We start from the raw sequence: 18,703 nt of genomic DNA, 5'->3' as shown, positions 1-18,703 counted from the left end.
TTAAAGAATTTTTAATGATTACATCAAAAAAAAAAAAAAAGAAAGAAAGAAAAGAAAAGAAAACAACAGGATAGTATTCAGGCACAAAAACGAATGAAGTCCTGACACATGCTACAACGTGGATGAACCTTAAAAACATTATGCTAAGTGAAATAAGTCAAAGACACAAAGACAAGTATTATTTGATTCTCTTCACATGAAATATCAAGAATAGTCAAAGGCATAGAGTCAGAAAGTAGACTGGAGATTGCCAGGGACTACAGGAAGAAGGTAATGGGGAGTTCCCACTTGATGGCTACAGAGTTTCTATTAAATCAAAGAAGATTCTTCAGTAAACAGTGCTTATACTTGATGCAATACTTATACTTGGTGTGATGTTGCACAAATGTGTGAATTAATGCCACTAAATTGTACCCTAAAAATTGTTAAAATGGCAAATTTCATTATATCTCTATCTATCTATCTATCTATCTATCAATCAATCATCTATCTAGCCATCACCACACACAAAAAAAGAGTTGGGGGATATGGGAGAAAGAAAAGAGAAGAGTAGAATTAAATGTCCTTGAATTGCCAAGAGGTGCAATGGTATGAAGTGATATTGGGAATATCAAAAGGGCCTTCTGGTTGCAATATGTAAGACACGGAGTATGAGAATTTGTCCATCATCTCTCAGATGCAGCTTGGATGGCTATCAATGACCACAGGTCAAAGGAGATGGAAACTCTCCATGGAAGCCAGTAGGCACAAATACCTGCCCCGTGGATGAGACCCCTCTCCTCTCACGCTAAGTCCTTCTCCCTTGATGCTCTGACAGAGCATAAACTTTTCTCTTCTACTTTGGGAGTTGGATAGAAACGTGTAGGCTATGAGAAACCTGAATTTAACCGAGCATTCAAAATATTCTGAAATGGTGAAAGAATTAAATCACCCCCTGGAAAGGACTGAACAATTCCAGCATCCCTACTTTATTCCATAAGCATTAAGCAAAGCCTACGTTTGTCAGAGAAATGTTGACAAAGAGCTGCTAAGAGTTTTTAAAAGGCAAGTTCTTCTCTTTTTGTTTTCCTGTAGGAATATTGTGAATCATGATACAGATCTTAGTAGGTTTATGAGATTTCAGGAAACCAGAGAGGGACGTATAGGGCAAATTGTTCCACAAGAGCCAAGGCTAACTGGGTCTCATTTCCAACCTGAAACCGACAACTGGGGCTCAAAGCCAGGGCCATGACTGCACAGAGTAAGGAATTGTGTTAGAAGGCCAGGAGAACCATGTGCTTGCTACCTTTCTAAAAAGGCTGCTGTTCTGCTCCTCTTTCCCTCTTTAGGGAAAGCTCTCCCTACCTTCACATCTGAGTCACTTGGGAAAAATATCAAATTAAAGGAGATTCTTCAGTAAAAAGTGCTTATACTTGAGGTAAGAACTTCACCCAGAACTGGTTTCCCACATAATGCTTTAGTACCAAGGGCAGAAGATGATATCACTTCCATGTACTTCCTTATATGTGGGAGTACACATCTGAAGAAGCAGATACGGGACAGAAAATGGGGAAACCCCATTTTCTTAAGGGAATAATGCTTAGAATGGGGGAAGAGCATACTCTTTACAGGGATAAAAACATTTAGCGTGGACTTAAATGTGGAGAAATAAAATTCTGTGAAAACCAACCCTTTTACCCATTGAATCACTTGGCACTTGTTTCCTAAGTGAAAAGATAGATAGAAAGTGAAAAGATAGAGCTGAGAACCTAAGAGTAAGTTGAGTTTATAAATAGATTTTGGAACTCGGAGCAAAAAAAAAAAAAAGTAGCTTGAAAGCCATGGCATTTTTGATTTGCAAGTATCAACCTTTTTTTTTTTTTAATAATAAGGTGTTTGAGTACCAAAAGCTTGAGTTTAAACATAAAGAGCCAAAATCCTGAAAGACCCATAAACAGAGGCTGAAAGGATAGCTGCCCCCTCTGTTTTTCCAACCTCTTAGAAGGAAAAGATTTCTGGGCTAGTGAGGGGAATTTTCAGAAAAGAAGAAAGAAAGTGAACTAACTCTTTATGGTTCTCTGAGAAGGAGGGCCCTGCCCCTCAGCCCCTGAAAAGAGCTGAGCCTAGGGTATGGAAACTACAGGAAAGCCAGATAAGTTTGCTGGTATCCCAGAACAGAGAAGGTATGTGCCTCCCTTCCCAAAGTGCAGCCTAGAGAGGCTTCCCAAAGCCTAGAAAGACTTCACGAAGGAGGCTCCATCCAACATGGCCCTAGAACAGTAAGATGGCTTCTGCTGACTAAGTCATCTAGACAAGTGAGCCTACGAGGAGGCCAGCAAAGCCATGGCCATGCTACAGTGTTTTCAGGAAGACAGTTCCTAAGCCCTCAAAGAGGAAGTACATAAGGTTGGGAGTGTGTGTCTTGCAATTTGAAAGAGGAAACTTCTGAGCACTTGGACCTGGAATCCAGGAACTTTTGGCATTGGGAGAAGATGCTAAAAACCATCAACAAACACCATGTGGCATTGACCAAGATAGGCAGAGAACACTCAAGGAGCAGACCCTCCTCTTCACTAATGCTGTCGATGCTACTATAAACCTTCTGGAACTTAAACACAATCCAATACGGAGAAGCAAGGAAAACCTTAACTTGACTGAGTGTGTAACCAGATTAGTCATTACTTTAACCAAGTTTACCTGAATGTGAACAAATTTAGTTTTCTGCTGTCTGACAGAAATGGCATCTCATGAAAAACAAACAAACAGATCTGATTTAAAAAAATTAAGTAACAAATTTGAACTTGAATTTTATAAGCTCAAGTTTTTCCCCTGTGAGATTTCCACAAATCACATGTGACTTCTAATCCCAATTATATTTCAATCCTGCTCTTACTCTCAGATTATTTTTTTTTCTTTTGTGTATTTCCATTCTTGCAATCTCTTGGTTTACTTCTCTGATTTTCTCCTGAACATACCATTGTATGGAGATTTCACTCATTAAGTCTTATGTTATTGTTCTAAACTAAAAGAGCTATCCCATGCTTTGCAATTTGGGTTTAGAATTTTTTGAGTAAAGATGCCAGAAGGTAGCTGAACACATATGGCTTGTGGATATGCAAAAAAGGACAGGCAAGGAACAGCTGGCCTACTCTGCCCCAGCAAGCTTAAGAAGAGGAACCACCATGGTTCTTTTGTTTCCTAAGCCTTGCCGCAGTGCTGAGCACAATAAAATTGCACATTATAGATGTTCAATTAATAGTTATGTGTAGAGTTGGACTGAAAGAAATAGAATTTAAGTCAATTGGCATAAATATGGCTTGTTTTCACTGTTGTTTGTACATTGGCATACAATTGTATTTGCAAATAATTTACCCTCTCCTAGCTCACTAAATGAGTAAATGAGTAAATGGCTAAGTGCAGATATGTGGGGAGGTAAGCTTCAGTAAATACTAATCACAACTGCACTGTTTTGGGAGGGCTTGGCTTCATTCAGAGCAGCCTGTAAATGGCCTCTATATTCTGATTAGTAGGATTGGTTCCTTAAAATTCTTTCAATCCTGATCCCTCAAATCTTGCTGGGTCTCTTGAGATGGTGTTAACCCCCAGGCATGGTTGTTGTAGTAAAGTAAAAAGGACAGCCTTTGGGGCCGCTGCGTTCAAGGCTGCGTTCTTTTGTAGATTTCCATACTTGCGATAGTATGACTTCCAGAAAGTTACTCAATCTCTTTAAGCTTTGTATTCTTTATCTATAACACAAGAATAATTATCACTCTCATTTGGGTACTATAGATATTGAATTTGATTTAAAAAATGTAAACGCTTAGCACTTTTATTTGCAAAGTGCATGGCAGGGCAGACATTCAAAAGCTGGGGGTATTATGCTAAGCAAAATAAGACAGCGAAAGATAGATATTATGTGATTTCACTCGTATGTGGAATTTGAGAAACACAACAGATGAACATAGGGGAAGCGAAGGAAAAATAAGATAAAAACAGGGAGGCAAACCACAAGAGACTCTGAAATTCAGAGAACAAACTGAGGGTTGTTGGAGGGGAGGTGGGTAGGGGGACGGGTTAAATGGGTGACGGGCATTAAGGAGGGCACTTTTCAGGATGAGCACTGGGTGTCATATGTAAGAGATGAATCACTGGGTTCTGCTCCTGAAACAAAGACTGCACTCTATGATAACCAACTTGAATTTAAATAAAAAATAAAGAAAAAGAAAAAAAAAAGCTGGTGGCTCTTGCTGATATCATTATACAAAAAATGCAATGATCAGATGCTATTCTTTAAACATTATAAGGATGAAAATTTTACTTGTATATCCTTTCTTGAATATTTGATGTGAAACAAAGGCATCTTTCACCTAAGTTATATCATATTCTATGTATCTACGCATACAATATATTGTGGCTAAGAGTGATGGGTTTATACTCCAAATAGGTATCTAGATAAGCATCCCCAATATTCATCATATTGTCATCACACAGAGTCATTCATTTAGCACACCTCTGTCCATCTGTGTGCCCTAGGGTCCATCGTGAATAAACAGGAGGGATCCCTGTCCTCCGGTGGCATCACATGAAAACTCCCCAACACCATACTATTCTACACAGAACCAACTGAACAAACACTGGATGAATAAACAAATTTCAAAACTAAATAAGTAGGAAAGCACGTTAGCAACAAATCTGAACTTGAAATTACCTCTTGGCATTGTCTATGTAAGCACAGAGCTCCGCAAAGGGAAGGTACCTTCTAAATAGGTCAGCGTGTAGGAAATAAAATACCTTAACATTCCCCCAGCTGGTTTGAAAATACACAAGAAATAAACACGTGTTATTTGACTCTACTGAACTCCCTTTTATTCAGTTCCAAATACATTAGAGACATTCAAGAAACACATAAAGAAACATTAGAGAGTCAGTCATACTGCCATATCACTAATCATTTAGGAATGCATATTCATTTTTGTGTCTTTTTTTTCTGGGAAAGTGTTGAAAACTATGCAAAGCATTGTATCAATATGAAGCATTATTATTTTTATTATTTCATAAAATTCTGCAATCTACATGCACATGCCAGGGGCTAAAAATGGTTTTACAATCCAGAAACAGCCACAGATGCTATTATTGCTGGCTTCTTTGCATACATATCTCTGAGGTTGGCCTCATTTCTTAAATGTAGCAGCTACAAAATGGCAAAGAAACGATATGAAATGTGAAACTCATTCAGTCTTCCAGATGTTCTTGTTAACATGACACCAAACAATGAAATGGTTGATTGATTAACTGAACCTCCCTTTTGTATTTGAATTTTTGTGTATTGTGTATCACAGATTTAAATTTAATCCAATAGCTGTAGTATCAACATTTCTGTGAATTTGAGGTTGTCCATATACATTGAAATAGTAGTATGTATCTATGTCACAATTTGGTCAGATGCTTGTTGAGAGCATAAAGATCACAAGCTATTGAAAAGCTGTGCTTTTCTTATTTTCTTGAGTAAACTGGTATGTCTTTTTTGGTGAATATCTTCACCATTGATAAGGCAACTCAAGAAACCGATTCATCTTTTTCCCCTCTTTTCTGCCACACTCCCTGAAGTGGTTTTGGGTTCCATCCCCATTTTAATTGTCCTACTTGTGAATTTCATGATCTCTACCTTGGAATTTGCTTTGGTTTTGTACCTTTAAGAGGCAATTTGTTGTAACATTTAACAGTATGGACTCTGCAGTCAGACCAATGAGCTCAAACCTGATCCCATCACTTACTTGCTATGGAACCTATATTGCTTCCTCATCTATAAAATGGAGTTAATAATAGAACCTACTTCTTGGCATTGTGTTGAGTAGTTAATATGTATGAAACACTTAGAATGTTCCTAGCACAAAGTAAATACCATGCAAGTGTTAGCCATCAATTTCTCCTATTTTGTTGTCATCCTTCTCCCAAATTCAATTATCTTCCAAAATAAATGCCATCATGCACTCCAGCTCAGAAACCTGTGAAGGTTCCTTCTCCCTATAAATAACACCATTCAAACTTTTCACAGCCTTGCCCTAGAGTGACATTCCAGCCTTCTCCTGGCACACCCACCCCCTATACCCCAGCCACATTAGAATTTGCCATATTTTACACACCTGTGGACTTCAGATCTCCTAGCTTTGCTCACATCCTTCTCTTTGATTAAAACACCCTTTCTTATGCTCTACCTAGTCATAGTCTATGTTTCCTTCAAGGCCCAGTCCAAATGGCAAGTTCTTAGGGAAATCTTACCTGAAACAACGTAAGCAGAAGGCGTCATCCCCACATGTGTGTTCTTCCACATTTCTGACTCATCACCCTGGCAGACATTGCCATTACTTGCTTATGAAACTTTTCACCCTGAGATTTGTGTTTCTTGAAGAGAAGGATCATATCTTAACACTCTGTATATATGGACGGTCTAGCATACTGCCTGACAAATTCTAGGAGCCAAACAAATAAGTGGGTATCTATCTGTTGAATGAACAAGAACCCTTATCAGAAATTCATTTCTCCCTTTCATAAGATTCCAAGGTGAATCTTAATTCCTTCAAGAAACCTTCCCGTTCGCCTCGGTTCAAATGAATTCCCCCACTTTGAACTCCTCCACTATTCATTCCATCTGTCATTCACCTGACATTTGTAATCTATCGCATAGTGATTTTCGTTCCTTTTTTTAACGTATCTATAACTCAGATGTCAGATAGAGCGTTTCTACCCATTAAGATCTATCTTGGCGTGTCTCAAACCCTTCTCCTGCCAATCCTTAACACACCACAAGATTCTGGTGAATTGCTGGGGATGGCTTTAAAAAAAGGTTTATTTATGTACTTTTGAGAGAGAGTGAGAGAGAGAGAGAACATGAGCAGGGGAGGGGCAGAGAGAGAGAAGGAGAGAAAGAATCCCAAGCAGGCTTCGCACTATCAGCACAGAACCCGACACTGGGCTTGATCCCACAAATTGTGAGATCATGACCTGAGTCGAAATCAGGAGTAGGACGCTTACCTGACTGAGCCACCCAGGGGCCCCACTGGGAGGGGTGGCTCTTATGCTTATATTCATCTCTGACTCTGAACTCTTTCTTCTGTGCAAGTAGTTGTGTGTGGATTATCTTCCTCTCCTATCCTTGACATTCCTGTTCTGCCCCTGGTTAATTCAGATGTGGAACTCAGCTCCTTTGCCTGATGTCCACAAAGCAAAACCAACCCATGATAGGCAAATAAACTCCACTCATATAAGATTTGATAGACTTAACCAAAAGTTTGGAAAACAAGAAATGTATATCACAATTACATAAATATCTAGTCAGTTGCTGTTTTGCACCTTATTCATTCAGAAATGTGTTTGTGTGCACAACGGCACAAGGATATTATATATACGGATATCCATATATATTCTACAAGAAATGTACATAATTATCAATCTGTACCTAATAGTCCTTACAAAACAGCTAGTAAGACCAAGCAGGGTCTACATCACAACAGTCCAAAAAGGCAACTCGCCCACCCACTTTCTGACAGCCTCAATCCCATCCCCCTCCTTTCTGGAACACCTTCTAGAAACTATGTTTTCATCAAGTTTAGTAAAACAATTCCCTCCAGTCCTAACTCTCAAAATCAGTATCAAGCCTACATTTGCATATGGAAATCTATCAACACACTCAGCTAAATAACATGGTCTCTCATTTAATGAAATTTATTCTCCTTAGACTTCTGTGTCTTAACCCAAAATTTGTTTTTCTTCCTTACATATATATGTTTTATTGTGCTAATTAGATATGAAATTCCTTAAAGACTAGGATAATCTGATACTACTTTGATCCCTCAAAATACTATTGTATTTTTAAAATTAGTCATTCATCCATTCAATAAATATGTATTGAACAACAGCTACATGCAAGGTGTTACAATGTAAGCAATTCCCATTCTTGCCCCCAACATGCTCCTAGGAGGAGGAGATAGACATAGGAATGAAGACTACCAATGCAGTATAGAAACTACCCTAAGACTGCAGTGTAAACTTGATTTTGTAGGGCCACAGAAGAGGAAGGCTCCTCATAGTTCTCAACTTTGTCTCCAACATTTCTGTGGGCCACTATATTCTCTGCTCTAGAATAGTAATGCTCCACAATGAAGATTATTACTCACCACGAAAACAAGAGGTGAGAACCCCCATTTCCCTTGTAAGGACACAAGCAGAACAGCAGTGAGAACATGGGAATTTTCAAAAGGACCCATAAACATCTGTGATTCTGATATACCTGCTCAGGAGTATGGCCTTGGGGAATCACTGATGTAAAACTTGCATCAATTTAAGTTGCCATTAAATGAGAACACAGGTTTTCCAAAACATGTTAATTCCATAAAGAGTCAATGCATGCTTTAAAGTATGAAGCCCCTAAAGCTATAGTATACATGGATACTGCAGATTTGAAAGAAGTGAAGAACTGAAAAAATTTTCTGAGCAGTCATTAGAGGACTTTTATGTGCTGTATCCAGCAGAAAAGAGGAGGAAAAAATGGGAATGTATACAATCAGCAAGCTTGAATTGATGGACTTCATTCCCTGTGGCACTTAGGACTCAGTTCTATGGGCATCTTCTGACGCCCTTCTGCACACAAAAATTTAAGTGCTGTATGTCTACTCATCCTTATCCAGTAAGGGTATACCTGGGCACATCCGTGTAAGTGCCAGCGACTAGTAGATGTATCTGCATAGCAATCCCTGTGACATTTGCTTAACTCACTAGCAGAAAGGCATAAACAGCTTGCCGCAGGTCTGTTTGTAATGGCAGGATAATGAGGTCTCCAGAGGCCTGAGCTGAAAATGACTTGAGATTTCTCTTTAAGAATATACTTTAGTTGTTGTGAATTGGCTTTGCTTTATGCAATGCTCAGAATGAGAAGAAAAAAAAAAAATCATTGCATAGCGATTTTTTTTCCAAATGGGAATACAGTCTCAGCTATTTTTAGATCATTGTTCTAAATCCCAAAGACTGTTTTATTATGTCTTTCTCAAATACAACTAAGCATATGTTGGAAGTTATTTGTTAAATCCTTTCTCGAAAAAAAAAAAAAAATCCCTACCAGCAATAAGGACATAATCTCCAGAGAACAATTTACTTTCAGATTGAAATTACCTGATAAAAACATCTAGCTCACTGAAATAGAAGTTTGTTGCCTTTTAGATCACGTCGCTCTGCTTCATGAAGTAGAGATCAGTGCAGAGATTAGAGAGGAAATCACAATTCAAACCCAGACCGCTATTTGAGTATTAAAAGAGGGAACAAGACACAAATAGAAACAGGGAAGAAATTTTTCCTTGAAAGAATTCAGCAGATTTTCCGTAACTCTTGGATGCATATCTCCACCAATGGCCACTCAGGCCTTCTTTGGCTTTGTAACTGGTCACCTCTATATGCTAACTCAAAGAACAAGCACCCACTTAACTTTATCAGAACATATATTTATTGACAGTTGCTCACGCATGCATACTGACTCTTATAGCCGAAAGGAATACTTAAATTTTATTACAAGTGTTAATAATTGCTTTAAAGTATGCAGCCCCTTTAGGCTATATATTACATAGATAGGAAATGGAGAACTGGAACAATTTTCAGAGCGACCCACTCATTAAAACACTTTTATATGCTATCTCCAGCAGAAAAGAGGAGGAAAAATGGGGGGGGGGGTGTTATCTTGCTGTTCCCTCTGCCTGGAATCTTCTTCCCCCCAGAAATACACAGGACTTGCTTCCTCATATCATTCAAATCTTTTCTCAGATGTCACCTTCCCTGTGAGGCCTGCCTCAAAGAGGGAAAATCATAACCCTCTCTCTGCTTCCAGTTCTATTGGTTTTCCTCGATTCGCTTTTCTCTATAGCTCTTACATCTTCTAATAAGCGACATAATGTACTCATGTTGTCTATTGTCTGTTTCCCTCCAACAGGCTGGAAGCAGGATGAAGGCAGCAATTCCGGTTTCTTTCATTTTTCTGCTCTATCTGTAGGTGTCTCATTCACAGTAAGTGCTCAAAAACGTGTATAATGAATGATGTGTAGAATGTATGTTTTAAAGTAGGCAGTCCTTTCAGGCTATGTTATACATGGATACTGACATGAAGAATTAAAATGATTTTCTGATGGGCTTCAAACTATACTACAAAGCTGTAATCATCAAGACAGTATGGTACCAGCACAAGAACAGACACTCAGATCAATGGAACAGAATAGAGAACCCAGAAATGAACCCACAAATACATGGCCAACTCATCTTTGACAAAGCAGGAAAGAATATCCGCTGGAATAAAGACAGTCTCTTCAGCAAATGGTTCTGGGAAAACTGGACTGCGACATGCAGAAGAATAAACCTGGACCACTTTCTTACACCATACACAAAAGTAAACTCAAAATGGATGAAAGACCTCAATGTAAGACAGGAGGCCATCAAAATCCTCGAGGAGAAAGCAGGCAAAAACCTGTTTGACCTTGGCCACAGCAACTTCTTACTCAACACGTCGCCAGAGGCAAGGGAAACAAAAGCAAAAATGAACTACTGGGACCTCATCAAAATAAAAAGCTTCTGCACAGCGAAGGAAACAATCTGCAAAACTAAAAGACAACCGACAGAATGGGAGAAGATATTTGCAAATGACATATCAGATAAAGGGTTAGTATCCACAATCTATAAAGAACTTACCAAACTCAACACCCAAAAAACAAATAATCCAGTGAGGAAATGGGCAGAAGACATGAATAGACACTTTTCCAAAGAAGATATCCAGGTGGCCAACCGACACATGAAAAAATGCTCAACATCACTCATCAGCAGGGAAATACAAATCAAAACCACAATGAGATACCACCTCACACCTATCAGAATGGCTAACATTAACAATTCGGGCAACAACAGATGTTGACGAGGATGCAGAGAAAAAGGATATCTTTTGCACGGCTGGTGGGATTGCAAACTGATGCAGCCACTCTGGAAAACAGGATGGAGGTTCCTCAAAAAATTAAAAATAGAACTACCCTACGGCCCAGCAATTGCACTACTAGGTATTTATCCAAGGGATACAGGTGTGCTGTTTCAAAGGGACATATGCACCTCAATGTTTGTACCAGCACTATCAACAATAGCCAAAGGATGGAAAGAGCCCAGATGTTCATCAACGGATGAATGGATAAAGAAGAAGACACACACACACACACACACACACACACACACACACACACAAATATATATGGTGGAATATTACTCAGCAATCAAAAAGAATGAAATCTTGCCATTTGCAACTACACGGATGGAACTGAAGGGTATTATGTTAAGTGAAATTAGGCAGTCAGAGAAAGACAAAAAGCATATGACTTCACTCATATGAGGACTTTAAGAGACAAAACAGATGAACATAAAGGAAGGGAAACAAAAATAATATAAAAACAGGGGCGCCTGGGTGGCGCAGTTGGTTAAGCGTCCGACTTCAGCCAGATCACGATCTCGCGGTCCGTGAGTTCGAGCCCCGCGTCAGGCTCTGGGCTGATGGCTCGGAGCCTGGAGCCTGTTTCCCATTCTGTGTCTCCCTCTCTCTCTGCCCCTCCCCCGTTCATGCTCTGTCTCTCTCTGTCCCAAAAATAAATTAAAAACGTTGAAAAAAAATTTTTTTTAAATAAATAAATAAATAAAATAATATAAAAACAGGGAGGGGGACAAAAACATAAGAGACTCATAAATACGGAGAACAAACAGAGGGTTGCTGGAAGGGTTGTGAAAGAGGGGATGGGCTAAATGAGTAAGGGGCATTAAGGAACCTACTCCTGATATCATTGTTGCACTATATGCTAACTAACTTGGATGTAAATTTGAAAACTAAATTAAATAAAAATTTTGCAAATAAATGAAAGAAAATATTATAAAATTTAAAAGAATAAAAATAAAAAAAGTAAAATGATTCTCTGAGCAGCCCAGTCATTAGGATTTTTATCTGCTGTATCCAGCAGAAAAGAGGAGAAAACAATGAGAATGTATGCAATCAGTGCTCCTGAATTGATGGAAATCATTCACTGTGGCACTTAGAAGAGCTCAGCTCTGCGGGCATCTTCTGACTCCCTTCTGCACACAAAGATTTAACTACCATATGTCTAGTTATCCTGACCCATTAATTCCTACAAACTGCCCTAGAGGACAACATACCTTTATACTATAAAAGATCATGTAGTTGATGAGATTTTCAGAGTAAGTTGGCAGAGTGACACTATCACAGATTCTCTCCCACCACAACTAAATAAATTTACAAATTTTAAGTAAAACAAGACCTAAAAAAACTAAACCAGTAGCAATCAAACATAAGAAGAGACACAGCCTTATGCCTACTCTGTGAAAAGCATAAGCTGAAGAGGGGGAGGAGGTGGAGAGAGAGATTATTCCAGGAAGTAGTGTATCTACTAATAGTGAAGGGAAAAAAGGAAGAGGGAGAAAGAAGAAAAAGTTAAATATACATATAAAAAGAATACTTCCAGTGTAGGAAGAAGATAAAAGTTGTGGAAAGTCCAAAGAAAGAAAACGTAAAAATCAACCTGTGTTCCCCCAGAAGCAGGAAAAAAAAAATCTCCAGAGCTCATTGTCTATTTTGTATCTTGTTGAGTTTTTTTTTCCTGCTCAAAACAAAACTGCAAAGAAAAGACAGGCTATTCACGGTGACCTAGAGCTAATTATATCCAACAAAATATATGCATCCAGCAAAACAGAACACCAAAAACAAAACAAAACAAAACAAGAAATATGAACAGAAGAGAAGTAAAACAAGCTCATAGAAAGTGCTAAAGGCCCAGGGTGAAAAAGGCACAAAGAACCCTGGGTGTTGAACCCCTCCTTCCCCGCAGATGATGAGGTTGTAAGTCCAGCCCACAGGTCTGATCTTAGTTCAGCCATATGAACAGTAGTTGGGAAGAAGCAGTAAAGAAGGTGAAGCTTATCTCCAGGTGAGGAATAATTTCCAGAATTCACCCCATGTTTGTTATCTCTCCAGGCCTCAGACATCAGCTCACATAGTTCTAGTAGACTCTGGGCAGGGCTTTGGATCAAACTGGAGTGACAAAAGCAGAAGCATAAACCAGACTCACAAAAAGTAGCTTCCCACAATCCAAATGAGCTGTCCTCCTCTCCCGTCCCTCCGACACAGAAAAGAAGCACAATACACATTACCCAGAGTGAAGATACAAACCAGTCTCAACTATGATGTGAAAGGAGTTTAAGGGATCCCACCAGCACGATGTCAGAGAAAACCATGGGTCTTAAACATCAGTGACAGTTAACATTCATTGCTCACTGTGTGGCAGGCACTAACCACTTCACATATATTAATTCACTGAATCTACACAACAGCCTAATAAGGTAGGTACTACTCTTGGTACGTAATTCCATAATCAAAAACCCCAAAGCCAAATGTGTCTTGAAACTCAGATTATTTTTCAGATTTTAGAAAGGGATGAAGGTGTATGTGCCATCAAAGACATAAAAACCACGGGTCCCACAGAAGCACGCTGTAAACATGTTAAAATTTCTAATTAAATCTATGAATATTCACACTAATTGGGACAATAAAACCTATAGGGGGGTGCCTGGGTGGCTCTGTCGGTTAAGCATCCGACTTCAGCTCAGGTCACGATCTCACGGTCCGTGAGTTCAAGCCCTGCGTCGGGCTCTGGGCCGATGGCTCAGAGCCTGGAGCCTGCTTCTGATTCTGTGTCTCCCTCTCTCTCTGCCTCTCCCCTGTTCATGCTCTGTCTCTCTCTGTCTCAAAAATAAATAAACGTTAAAAAAAAAATTAAAAAAAAAAAAAAACCTATAGGTAGCTCATATCAATTCAAATCAGGTCAAGTTGTGCCTCTAAATAAATTTATGGCAAACATACAAAAACTTAGGGCTTTCAGAGCCTTTTAGATTATGAAGAGATTCAGACTTGTAGTGGTAGTCCCTGAACCAGTGAGAAAACTAATGTAGAGGAAGTTTCAGCTCACAAATTCACCTAGGTCAGAAGGTAAAAGTAACAGAACCTAGGTAAAAACCCAGACTCCAGGGTCTAAAAGTTTAACTCCGTTGACGGAATCACCGGTGCACATCCATTGACGCAGCAAGTGTTTATTAAGCAACTACTAAACTATAGGAGCCAGGGATCCAGCAGTGAACAAGGTGGGTGGAGCCCCCATATTTATGGAACTTACAGTTTAGGAGGGACAATAAACAAATATGTAGTATGCCAGGTAGTGATAAATGCTAGAGGTGGCCCAGTGACTACCTTTCAGACCAGGCCCTCCCTACCCCCCATGTAAAACAATAACCCAGTTTCCCTTTGGTAATAGTGATCAGGCATCATGGCCTGCTGCTTCAGTGCCTTGGAGAGCCTAAAATGGCCAACGGGGCATTCTCTCTAATTTACTTCAACAAAACTGTATAACCTGATGGAAACACCCATCCCTTAGGCAATAGGAGTCCCAACTCACTAAGACCAAAGTTGCAGAAATGAGAAGGAGAAATTCTAGATTCTCAGGTGCAATAGTGAGAAGAGTCACTCATAACTCCACTTCTGGGTTCCCAGATTATATATCCTGACTGTAAGGGAAGAATAAAAACAATACTGAAATAAAGCGTAGATTACTTCCTGCGGGAGAGCACTAAAACATCACAAAGCACTGTCTTCAGGCTGACACTGTAACTCAGATTTTATACCTTTCTATCAGTTCTGCTGTTCTATCAGTCCACCTGCTTTTAGATCATGAGTAAGTGGGAGACCAATGAATCTCATGGGCGTGAACTTATTGCCATACTTCTTTCACTATGAAATGAGTTTCTTGGTGACAGATGATGTTGTAAGGAACAACATGCCGTTTTGTGGATCTCTCAATAGTAGATGGGAGTACTGACAGAAGAAACGTGTGAAGGGAACCAAATCTGCAACCAGAACGTTAGTCCTGTAAGGATAGCCTCAATCAACATATTTGATTTATCACTGGGTGGCGGACTGATTCTGCTGAAGAAGAAGCCATGTTGAGGGCAAAGTGTTGGCCTGTGCTGCAGACAGGTTGACCACTCAGCAATAGCAACAGTCTGATTAGCCTTGTTAAGAGAGAGTCTATGCTGTTAAGCCTACGCATAACTTCGTCCCTCATGCCATGCATGCCCACTTTGTAGATGAGTCTTTTTTTTTTAATGGTTATTTATTTGGAGAGAGAGAGAGAGAGACCAGGAGCAGGGGAGGGGCAGAGAGAGAGGGGAGCAGAGCGTTTGAAGTGGGCACTGTGCTGATAGCAGACAGCCCGATGTGGGGCTTGAACTCACGAACCGCGAGATCATGACCTGAGCTGAAGTCAGACACTCAATCTACTGAGCCACCCAGGCACCTCTGTAAATGAGTCTTTTAAGCAACTACTATGGCTGGTAAAGGCTGACATCTACAGCACAGGACATCCTGCCACCTCATTACTGACAGCCGGCTCAGGAGGGACATTCCCTTTTTCTAAGACTTTCTTGTCATGAACCTGCCAGTTTGTCTAAGACCCTGAGGAGTCAGCTAATCTGCTAGCAGGCCTGTGACCCCATGCCCATCTATACTTCAGACCACCTTCTTTTCTAAGGGCAGAAGAGCACCAGATGTACTGTGAAAGCTCTGCCCCTAAGGAAGTTCCCCTTCACCAGTGACCAGAGAGGCACTCTTAACCAAATCTGTACAAATACGTTAACTCTCTGCTACCAGCTGGTGCCGGTGTATTAGACACACTCACATGTCAACCAGGCTTTCAATGTTTCCTCTTCTGTTCATTGGTCATAGGCAACTCCCCAAGAGGCCGTATGTATGAGATGAAGGAAAGGTGGTGAGGAGAAAATGGTACCATGAGAATCTGAGCCACCTTTTCATCAAAGTTACTAGCACCCTTTGGAGCTGCTCCAACCTAGACCCACTTTTCGTAACAATGGATCGCTTCTATGCAGTTTAGGATATGGTAGATCAGAAAACGCCAGACAATAATGAGCTTCTCAAATTTCACGGTCCCTTGGTATCTCATGGTCAGCTATCCTTTTTTTTTTTTTTAATTTTTTTTTTAGCGTTTATTTATTTTTGAGACAGAGAGAGACAGAGCATGAATGGGGGAGGGTCAGAGAGAGAGGGAGACACAGAATCTGAAACGGGCTCCAGGCTCTGAGCTGTCAGCACAGAGCCCAACGCGGGGCTTGAACTCACGGACCACGAGATCGTGACCTGAGCCGAAGTCAGATGCTTAACCGACTGAGCCACCCAGGCGCCCCAGCTATCCTGTCTTTCTAAGGACCCCATAGCAAAGCGGAAACTGCTTATCACACAGAGAGTCTTGACAGAAGGAAAGGTCAGAGTTTCATCTGAAATCCTAGGGTGGGAAAGCCAATACACAATGATCCTCCTATTGAGGCTTTACTGAAGGCCATATACACAACAAGAATCATTAAGTGCAAGTGGTAAGGCAGCTCCCACCACTGTGCGAAGCTTCTATAGAGCTCTCTTTAGGTCTCCTCTCAAAAACAACAGCCTCATTGAAAAAAAAATAACAGCCTTTTAAGCAAGTCAGTAAATGAAACAGAGTAACATACACAAAGGTGGTTTATAGGGCCTCCAAAATCCAAAAAGGCCCACCCAAAATCCCAAAATTGCGGTGTGCAGTTCAAGCTATAATAACTTGACTTTCTCTTTAGAAGCAATATACAGATAAACATCAGAACATTAGAATTCTAGCAACTAACCAATATAGTAAAACCTTGAATTTTTGTCGGGTTTATCTCCCACCCACAGACACACAAAATCTTACTAAGATACATAAGTCATTGGCTATTTTTTACTCACCAGATCTGATTATCAAAATGTCATCAATGCAATGGATCGGTGTAATTTTCCGCAGGACATCAAGACGAGCAAGGTGCCTCTAGTACATTACGACAAAGAGCAGGAGAGTCGACCTGGTCTATTAAGAGGTTACTCTGGGCCCTCTGTAAAAATAAAAAATGCTTTAGATTTTACTATTGGAGATAGGAATTTTTTTGATAGGTCAGTAGCTACAAACAAGGGGCAAGACTTTCCTGATTTACTCCAAGAAAGATAGCATATCTGAAGAGCAGCTATAATGGTGTCACTATTTAAGTTTATGACAACTCATGGTCATTCTCCAAGATCGACCTAGCCTTTGGGTCAATGACATAAGTAAGTTAAATAAAAAATATGGCCCTAATCTCCACAATTACTTTCAGAAATGTTGCACAGCTTTTAGTTTATCATTTTGACTTGGTGAGGGTACTGAGAGGGAGACTGGAAACTTTTGGAATAAATGAAAGTCTACAAGACCAATGACCCAGTTTCTTCACCAAATATCATAAAGAGTAGGGAGAGGGAACTGTTATAGATTAAAGACGCTTGAGATATATCAGGAATTTATTTAGGTACTGATTCAACCAAATCATCAAAAAAGTCATTTTTTGATGCACTTGGGGAAATTCAAACGTGGGCTGTGCAGTAGATAATATTAAGAAACTATTGTTGGGGCACCTGAGCGTCTCAGTTGGTTACACATCTGACTTTGGCTTAAGGAATGATCTCACGGTCCGTGAGTTTGAGCCCTGCATCTGGCTCTGTGCTGACAGCTAAGAGCCTGGAGACTGCTTCAGATTCTGTGTCTCCCTCTCTCTCTGTCTGCCCCCCCCCCCCAAGGCTTATGCTCTATCTATCTCTCTCAAAAATAAATAAACATTAAAAAAATGTTTAATAAAATACATTTAAAAAAATTTTTTAAAAAGGAAACTATAGTTATTTCTTTCAATGTGTTCATGATATTGCAATTACATTAAAAAGAAAAAGTCCTGGGCATCTGGCTGGCTCCACTGGAAGAGCATGCAACTCTTGATCTCAGGGTTGTAAGTTCGAGCACCACATTGAGTGTAGAGATTATAAATAAATAAATAAATAAACAAACAAACAAACGAATGAATATTCCTTATCTGTTAGAGGTACATAATAAAGTGTTTATAGATAATGTGATGTCTGGAAATTCTTTTTAGAACTCTCCCATACATGGGGGAATGTGTTAGTATGGTTAGACAAAAAAATATATTAATAATTGTTAGAGTAGAGGATGAGGATTTCACTATAACCATTCTCTATACCTCTATGTGTCTGAAATTTTTTTGTAACAGGTTTGAAGTTTTTCATAATAGTAACTTGTTTAAGAATGATGCCATCTATACAACTCCATTGCCCCCGCACTGACTGGTGGGTGGGTCACAATGGCATAATGGGTATTTAATGATCAACCTCAACCCAGAGTATCTTATATGGAAGGTCTGGAAAATACCCTTTCCCCACGGCCCCAATGCACAATCACCCTATAAATGGCCTGTGGGAAGCACTTAAAGATTTACAGTTTACATCTGTAGCTATGTGATTTTCCACAGAACACATCACAGGGACCCAGCTTCTCCTCAGTTACCCCTCTAGTTCTGAATTGACTTACCTCTAGAATTGATGATAGCCTGTGAGTTCTCATTGTGGAGTGTGTAATCACGTTTACACCCACAAGGTTCTGTATCTCAGTCAATATCTCGGCGGAATACACATTCATTTCATTCCTGTAACCCACAATCAACTCACTACTACCACAGATTCCAACAAGTCAAAGCAGTTGGCCAT

The 18,703-nt window shown here is 39.8% G+C and overlaps 1 long non-coding RNA gene across 13 annotated transcripts in view; it reads right to left on the bottom strand.

Moving 5' to 3' along the window:
* LOC109252505 (uncharacterized) overlaps window positions 1-18,703 on the bottom strand; it is a 278,187-nt gene that overhangs the window by 217,788 nt on the left and 41,696 nt on the right. Inside the window, exon 3 of one of the 13 annotated variants that reach the window (XR_002074050.2) lies at window positions 16,871-17,013. The exons of the other annotated variants lie outside the window; for them this stretch is intronic. This is a non-coding gene — a long non-coding RNA (uncharacterized LOC109252505). The remainder of the gene's footprint in view (window positions 1-16,870; window positions 17,014-18,703) is intronic. 13 annotated transcript variants of the gene reach the window in all.

This window comes from Panthera pardus, unplaced genomic scaffold (assembly GCF_024362965.1).
Source record: "Panthera pardus isolate Hobbes unplaced genomic scaffold, ASM2436296v1 HiC_scaffold_17, whole genome shotgun sequence".
Classification (NCBI taxonomy): Eukaryota; Metazoa; Chordata; class Mammalia; order Carnivora; family Felidae; genus Panthera; species Panthera pardus.
The sequence above is the reverse complement of the archived record's forward strand: the minus strand, read 5'-3'. Positions and strand labels throughout refer to the sequence as shown.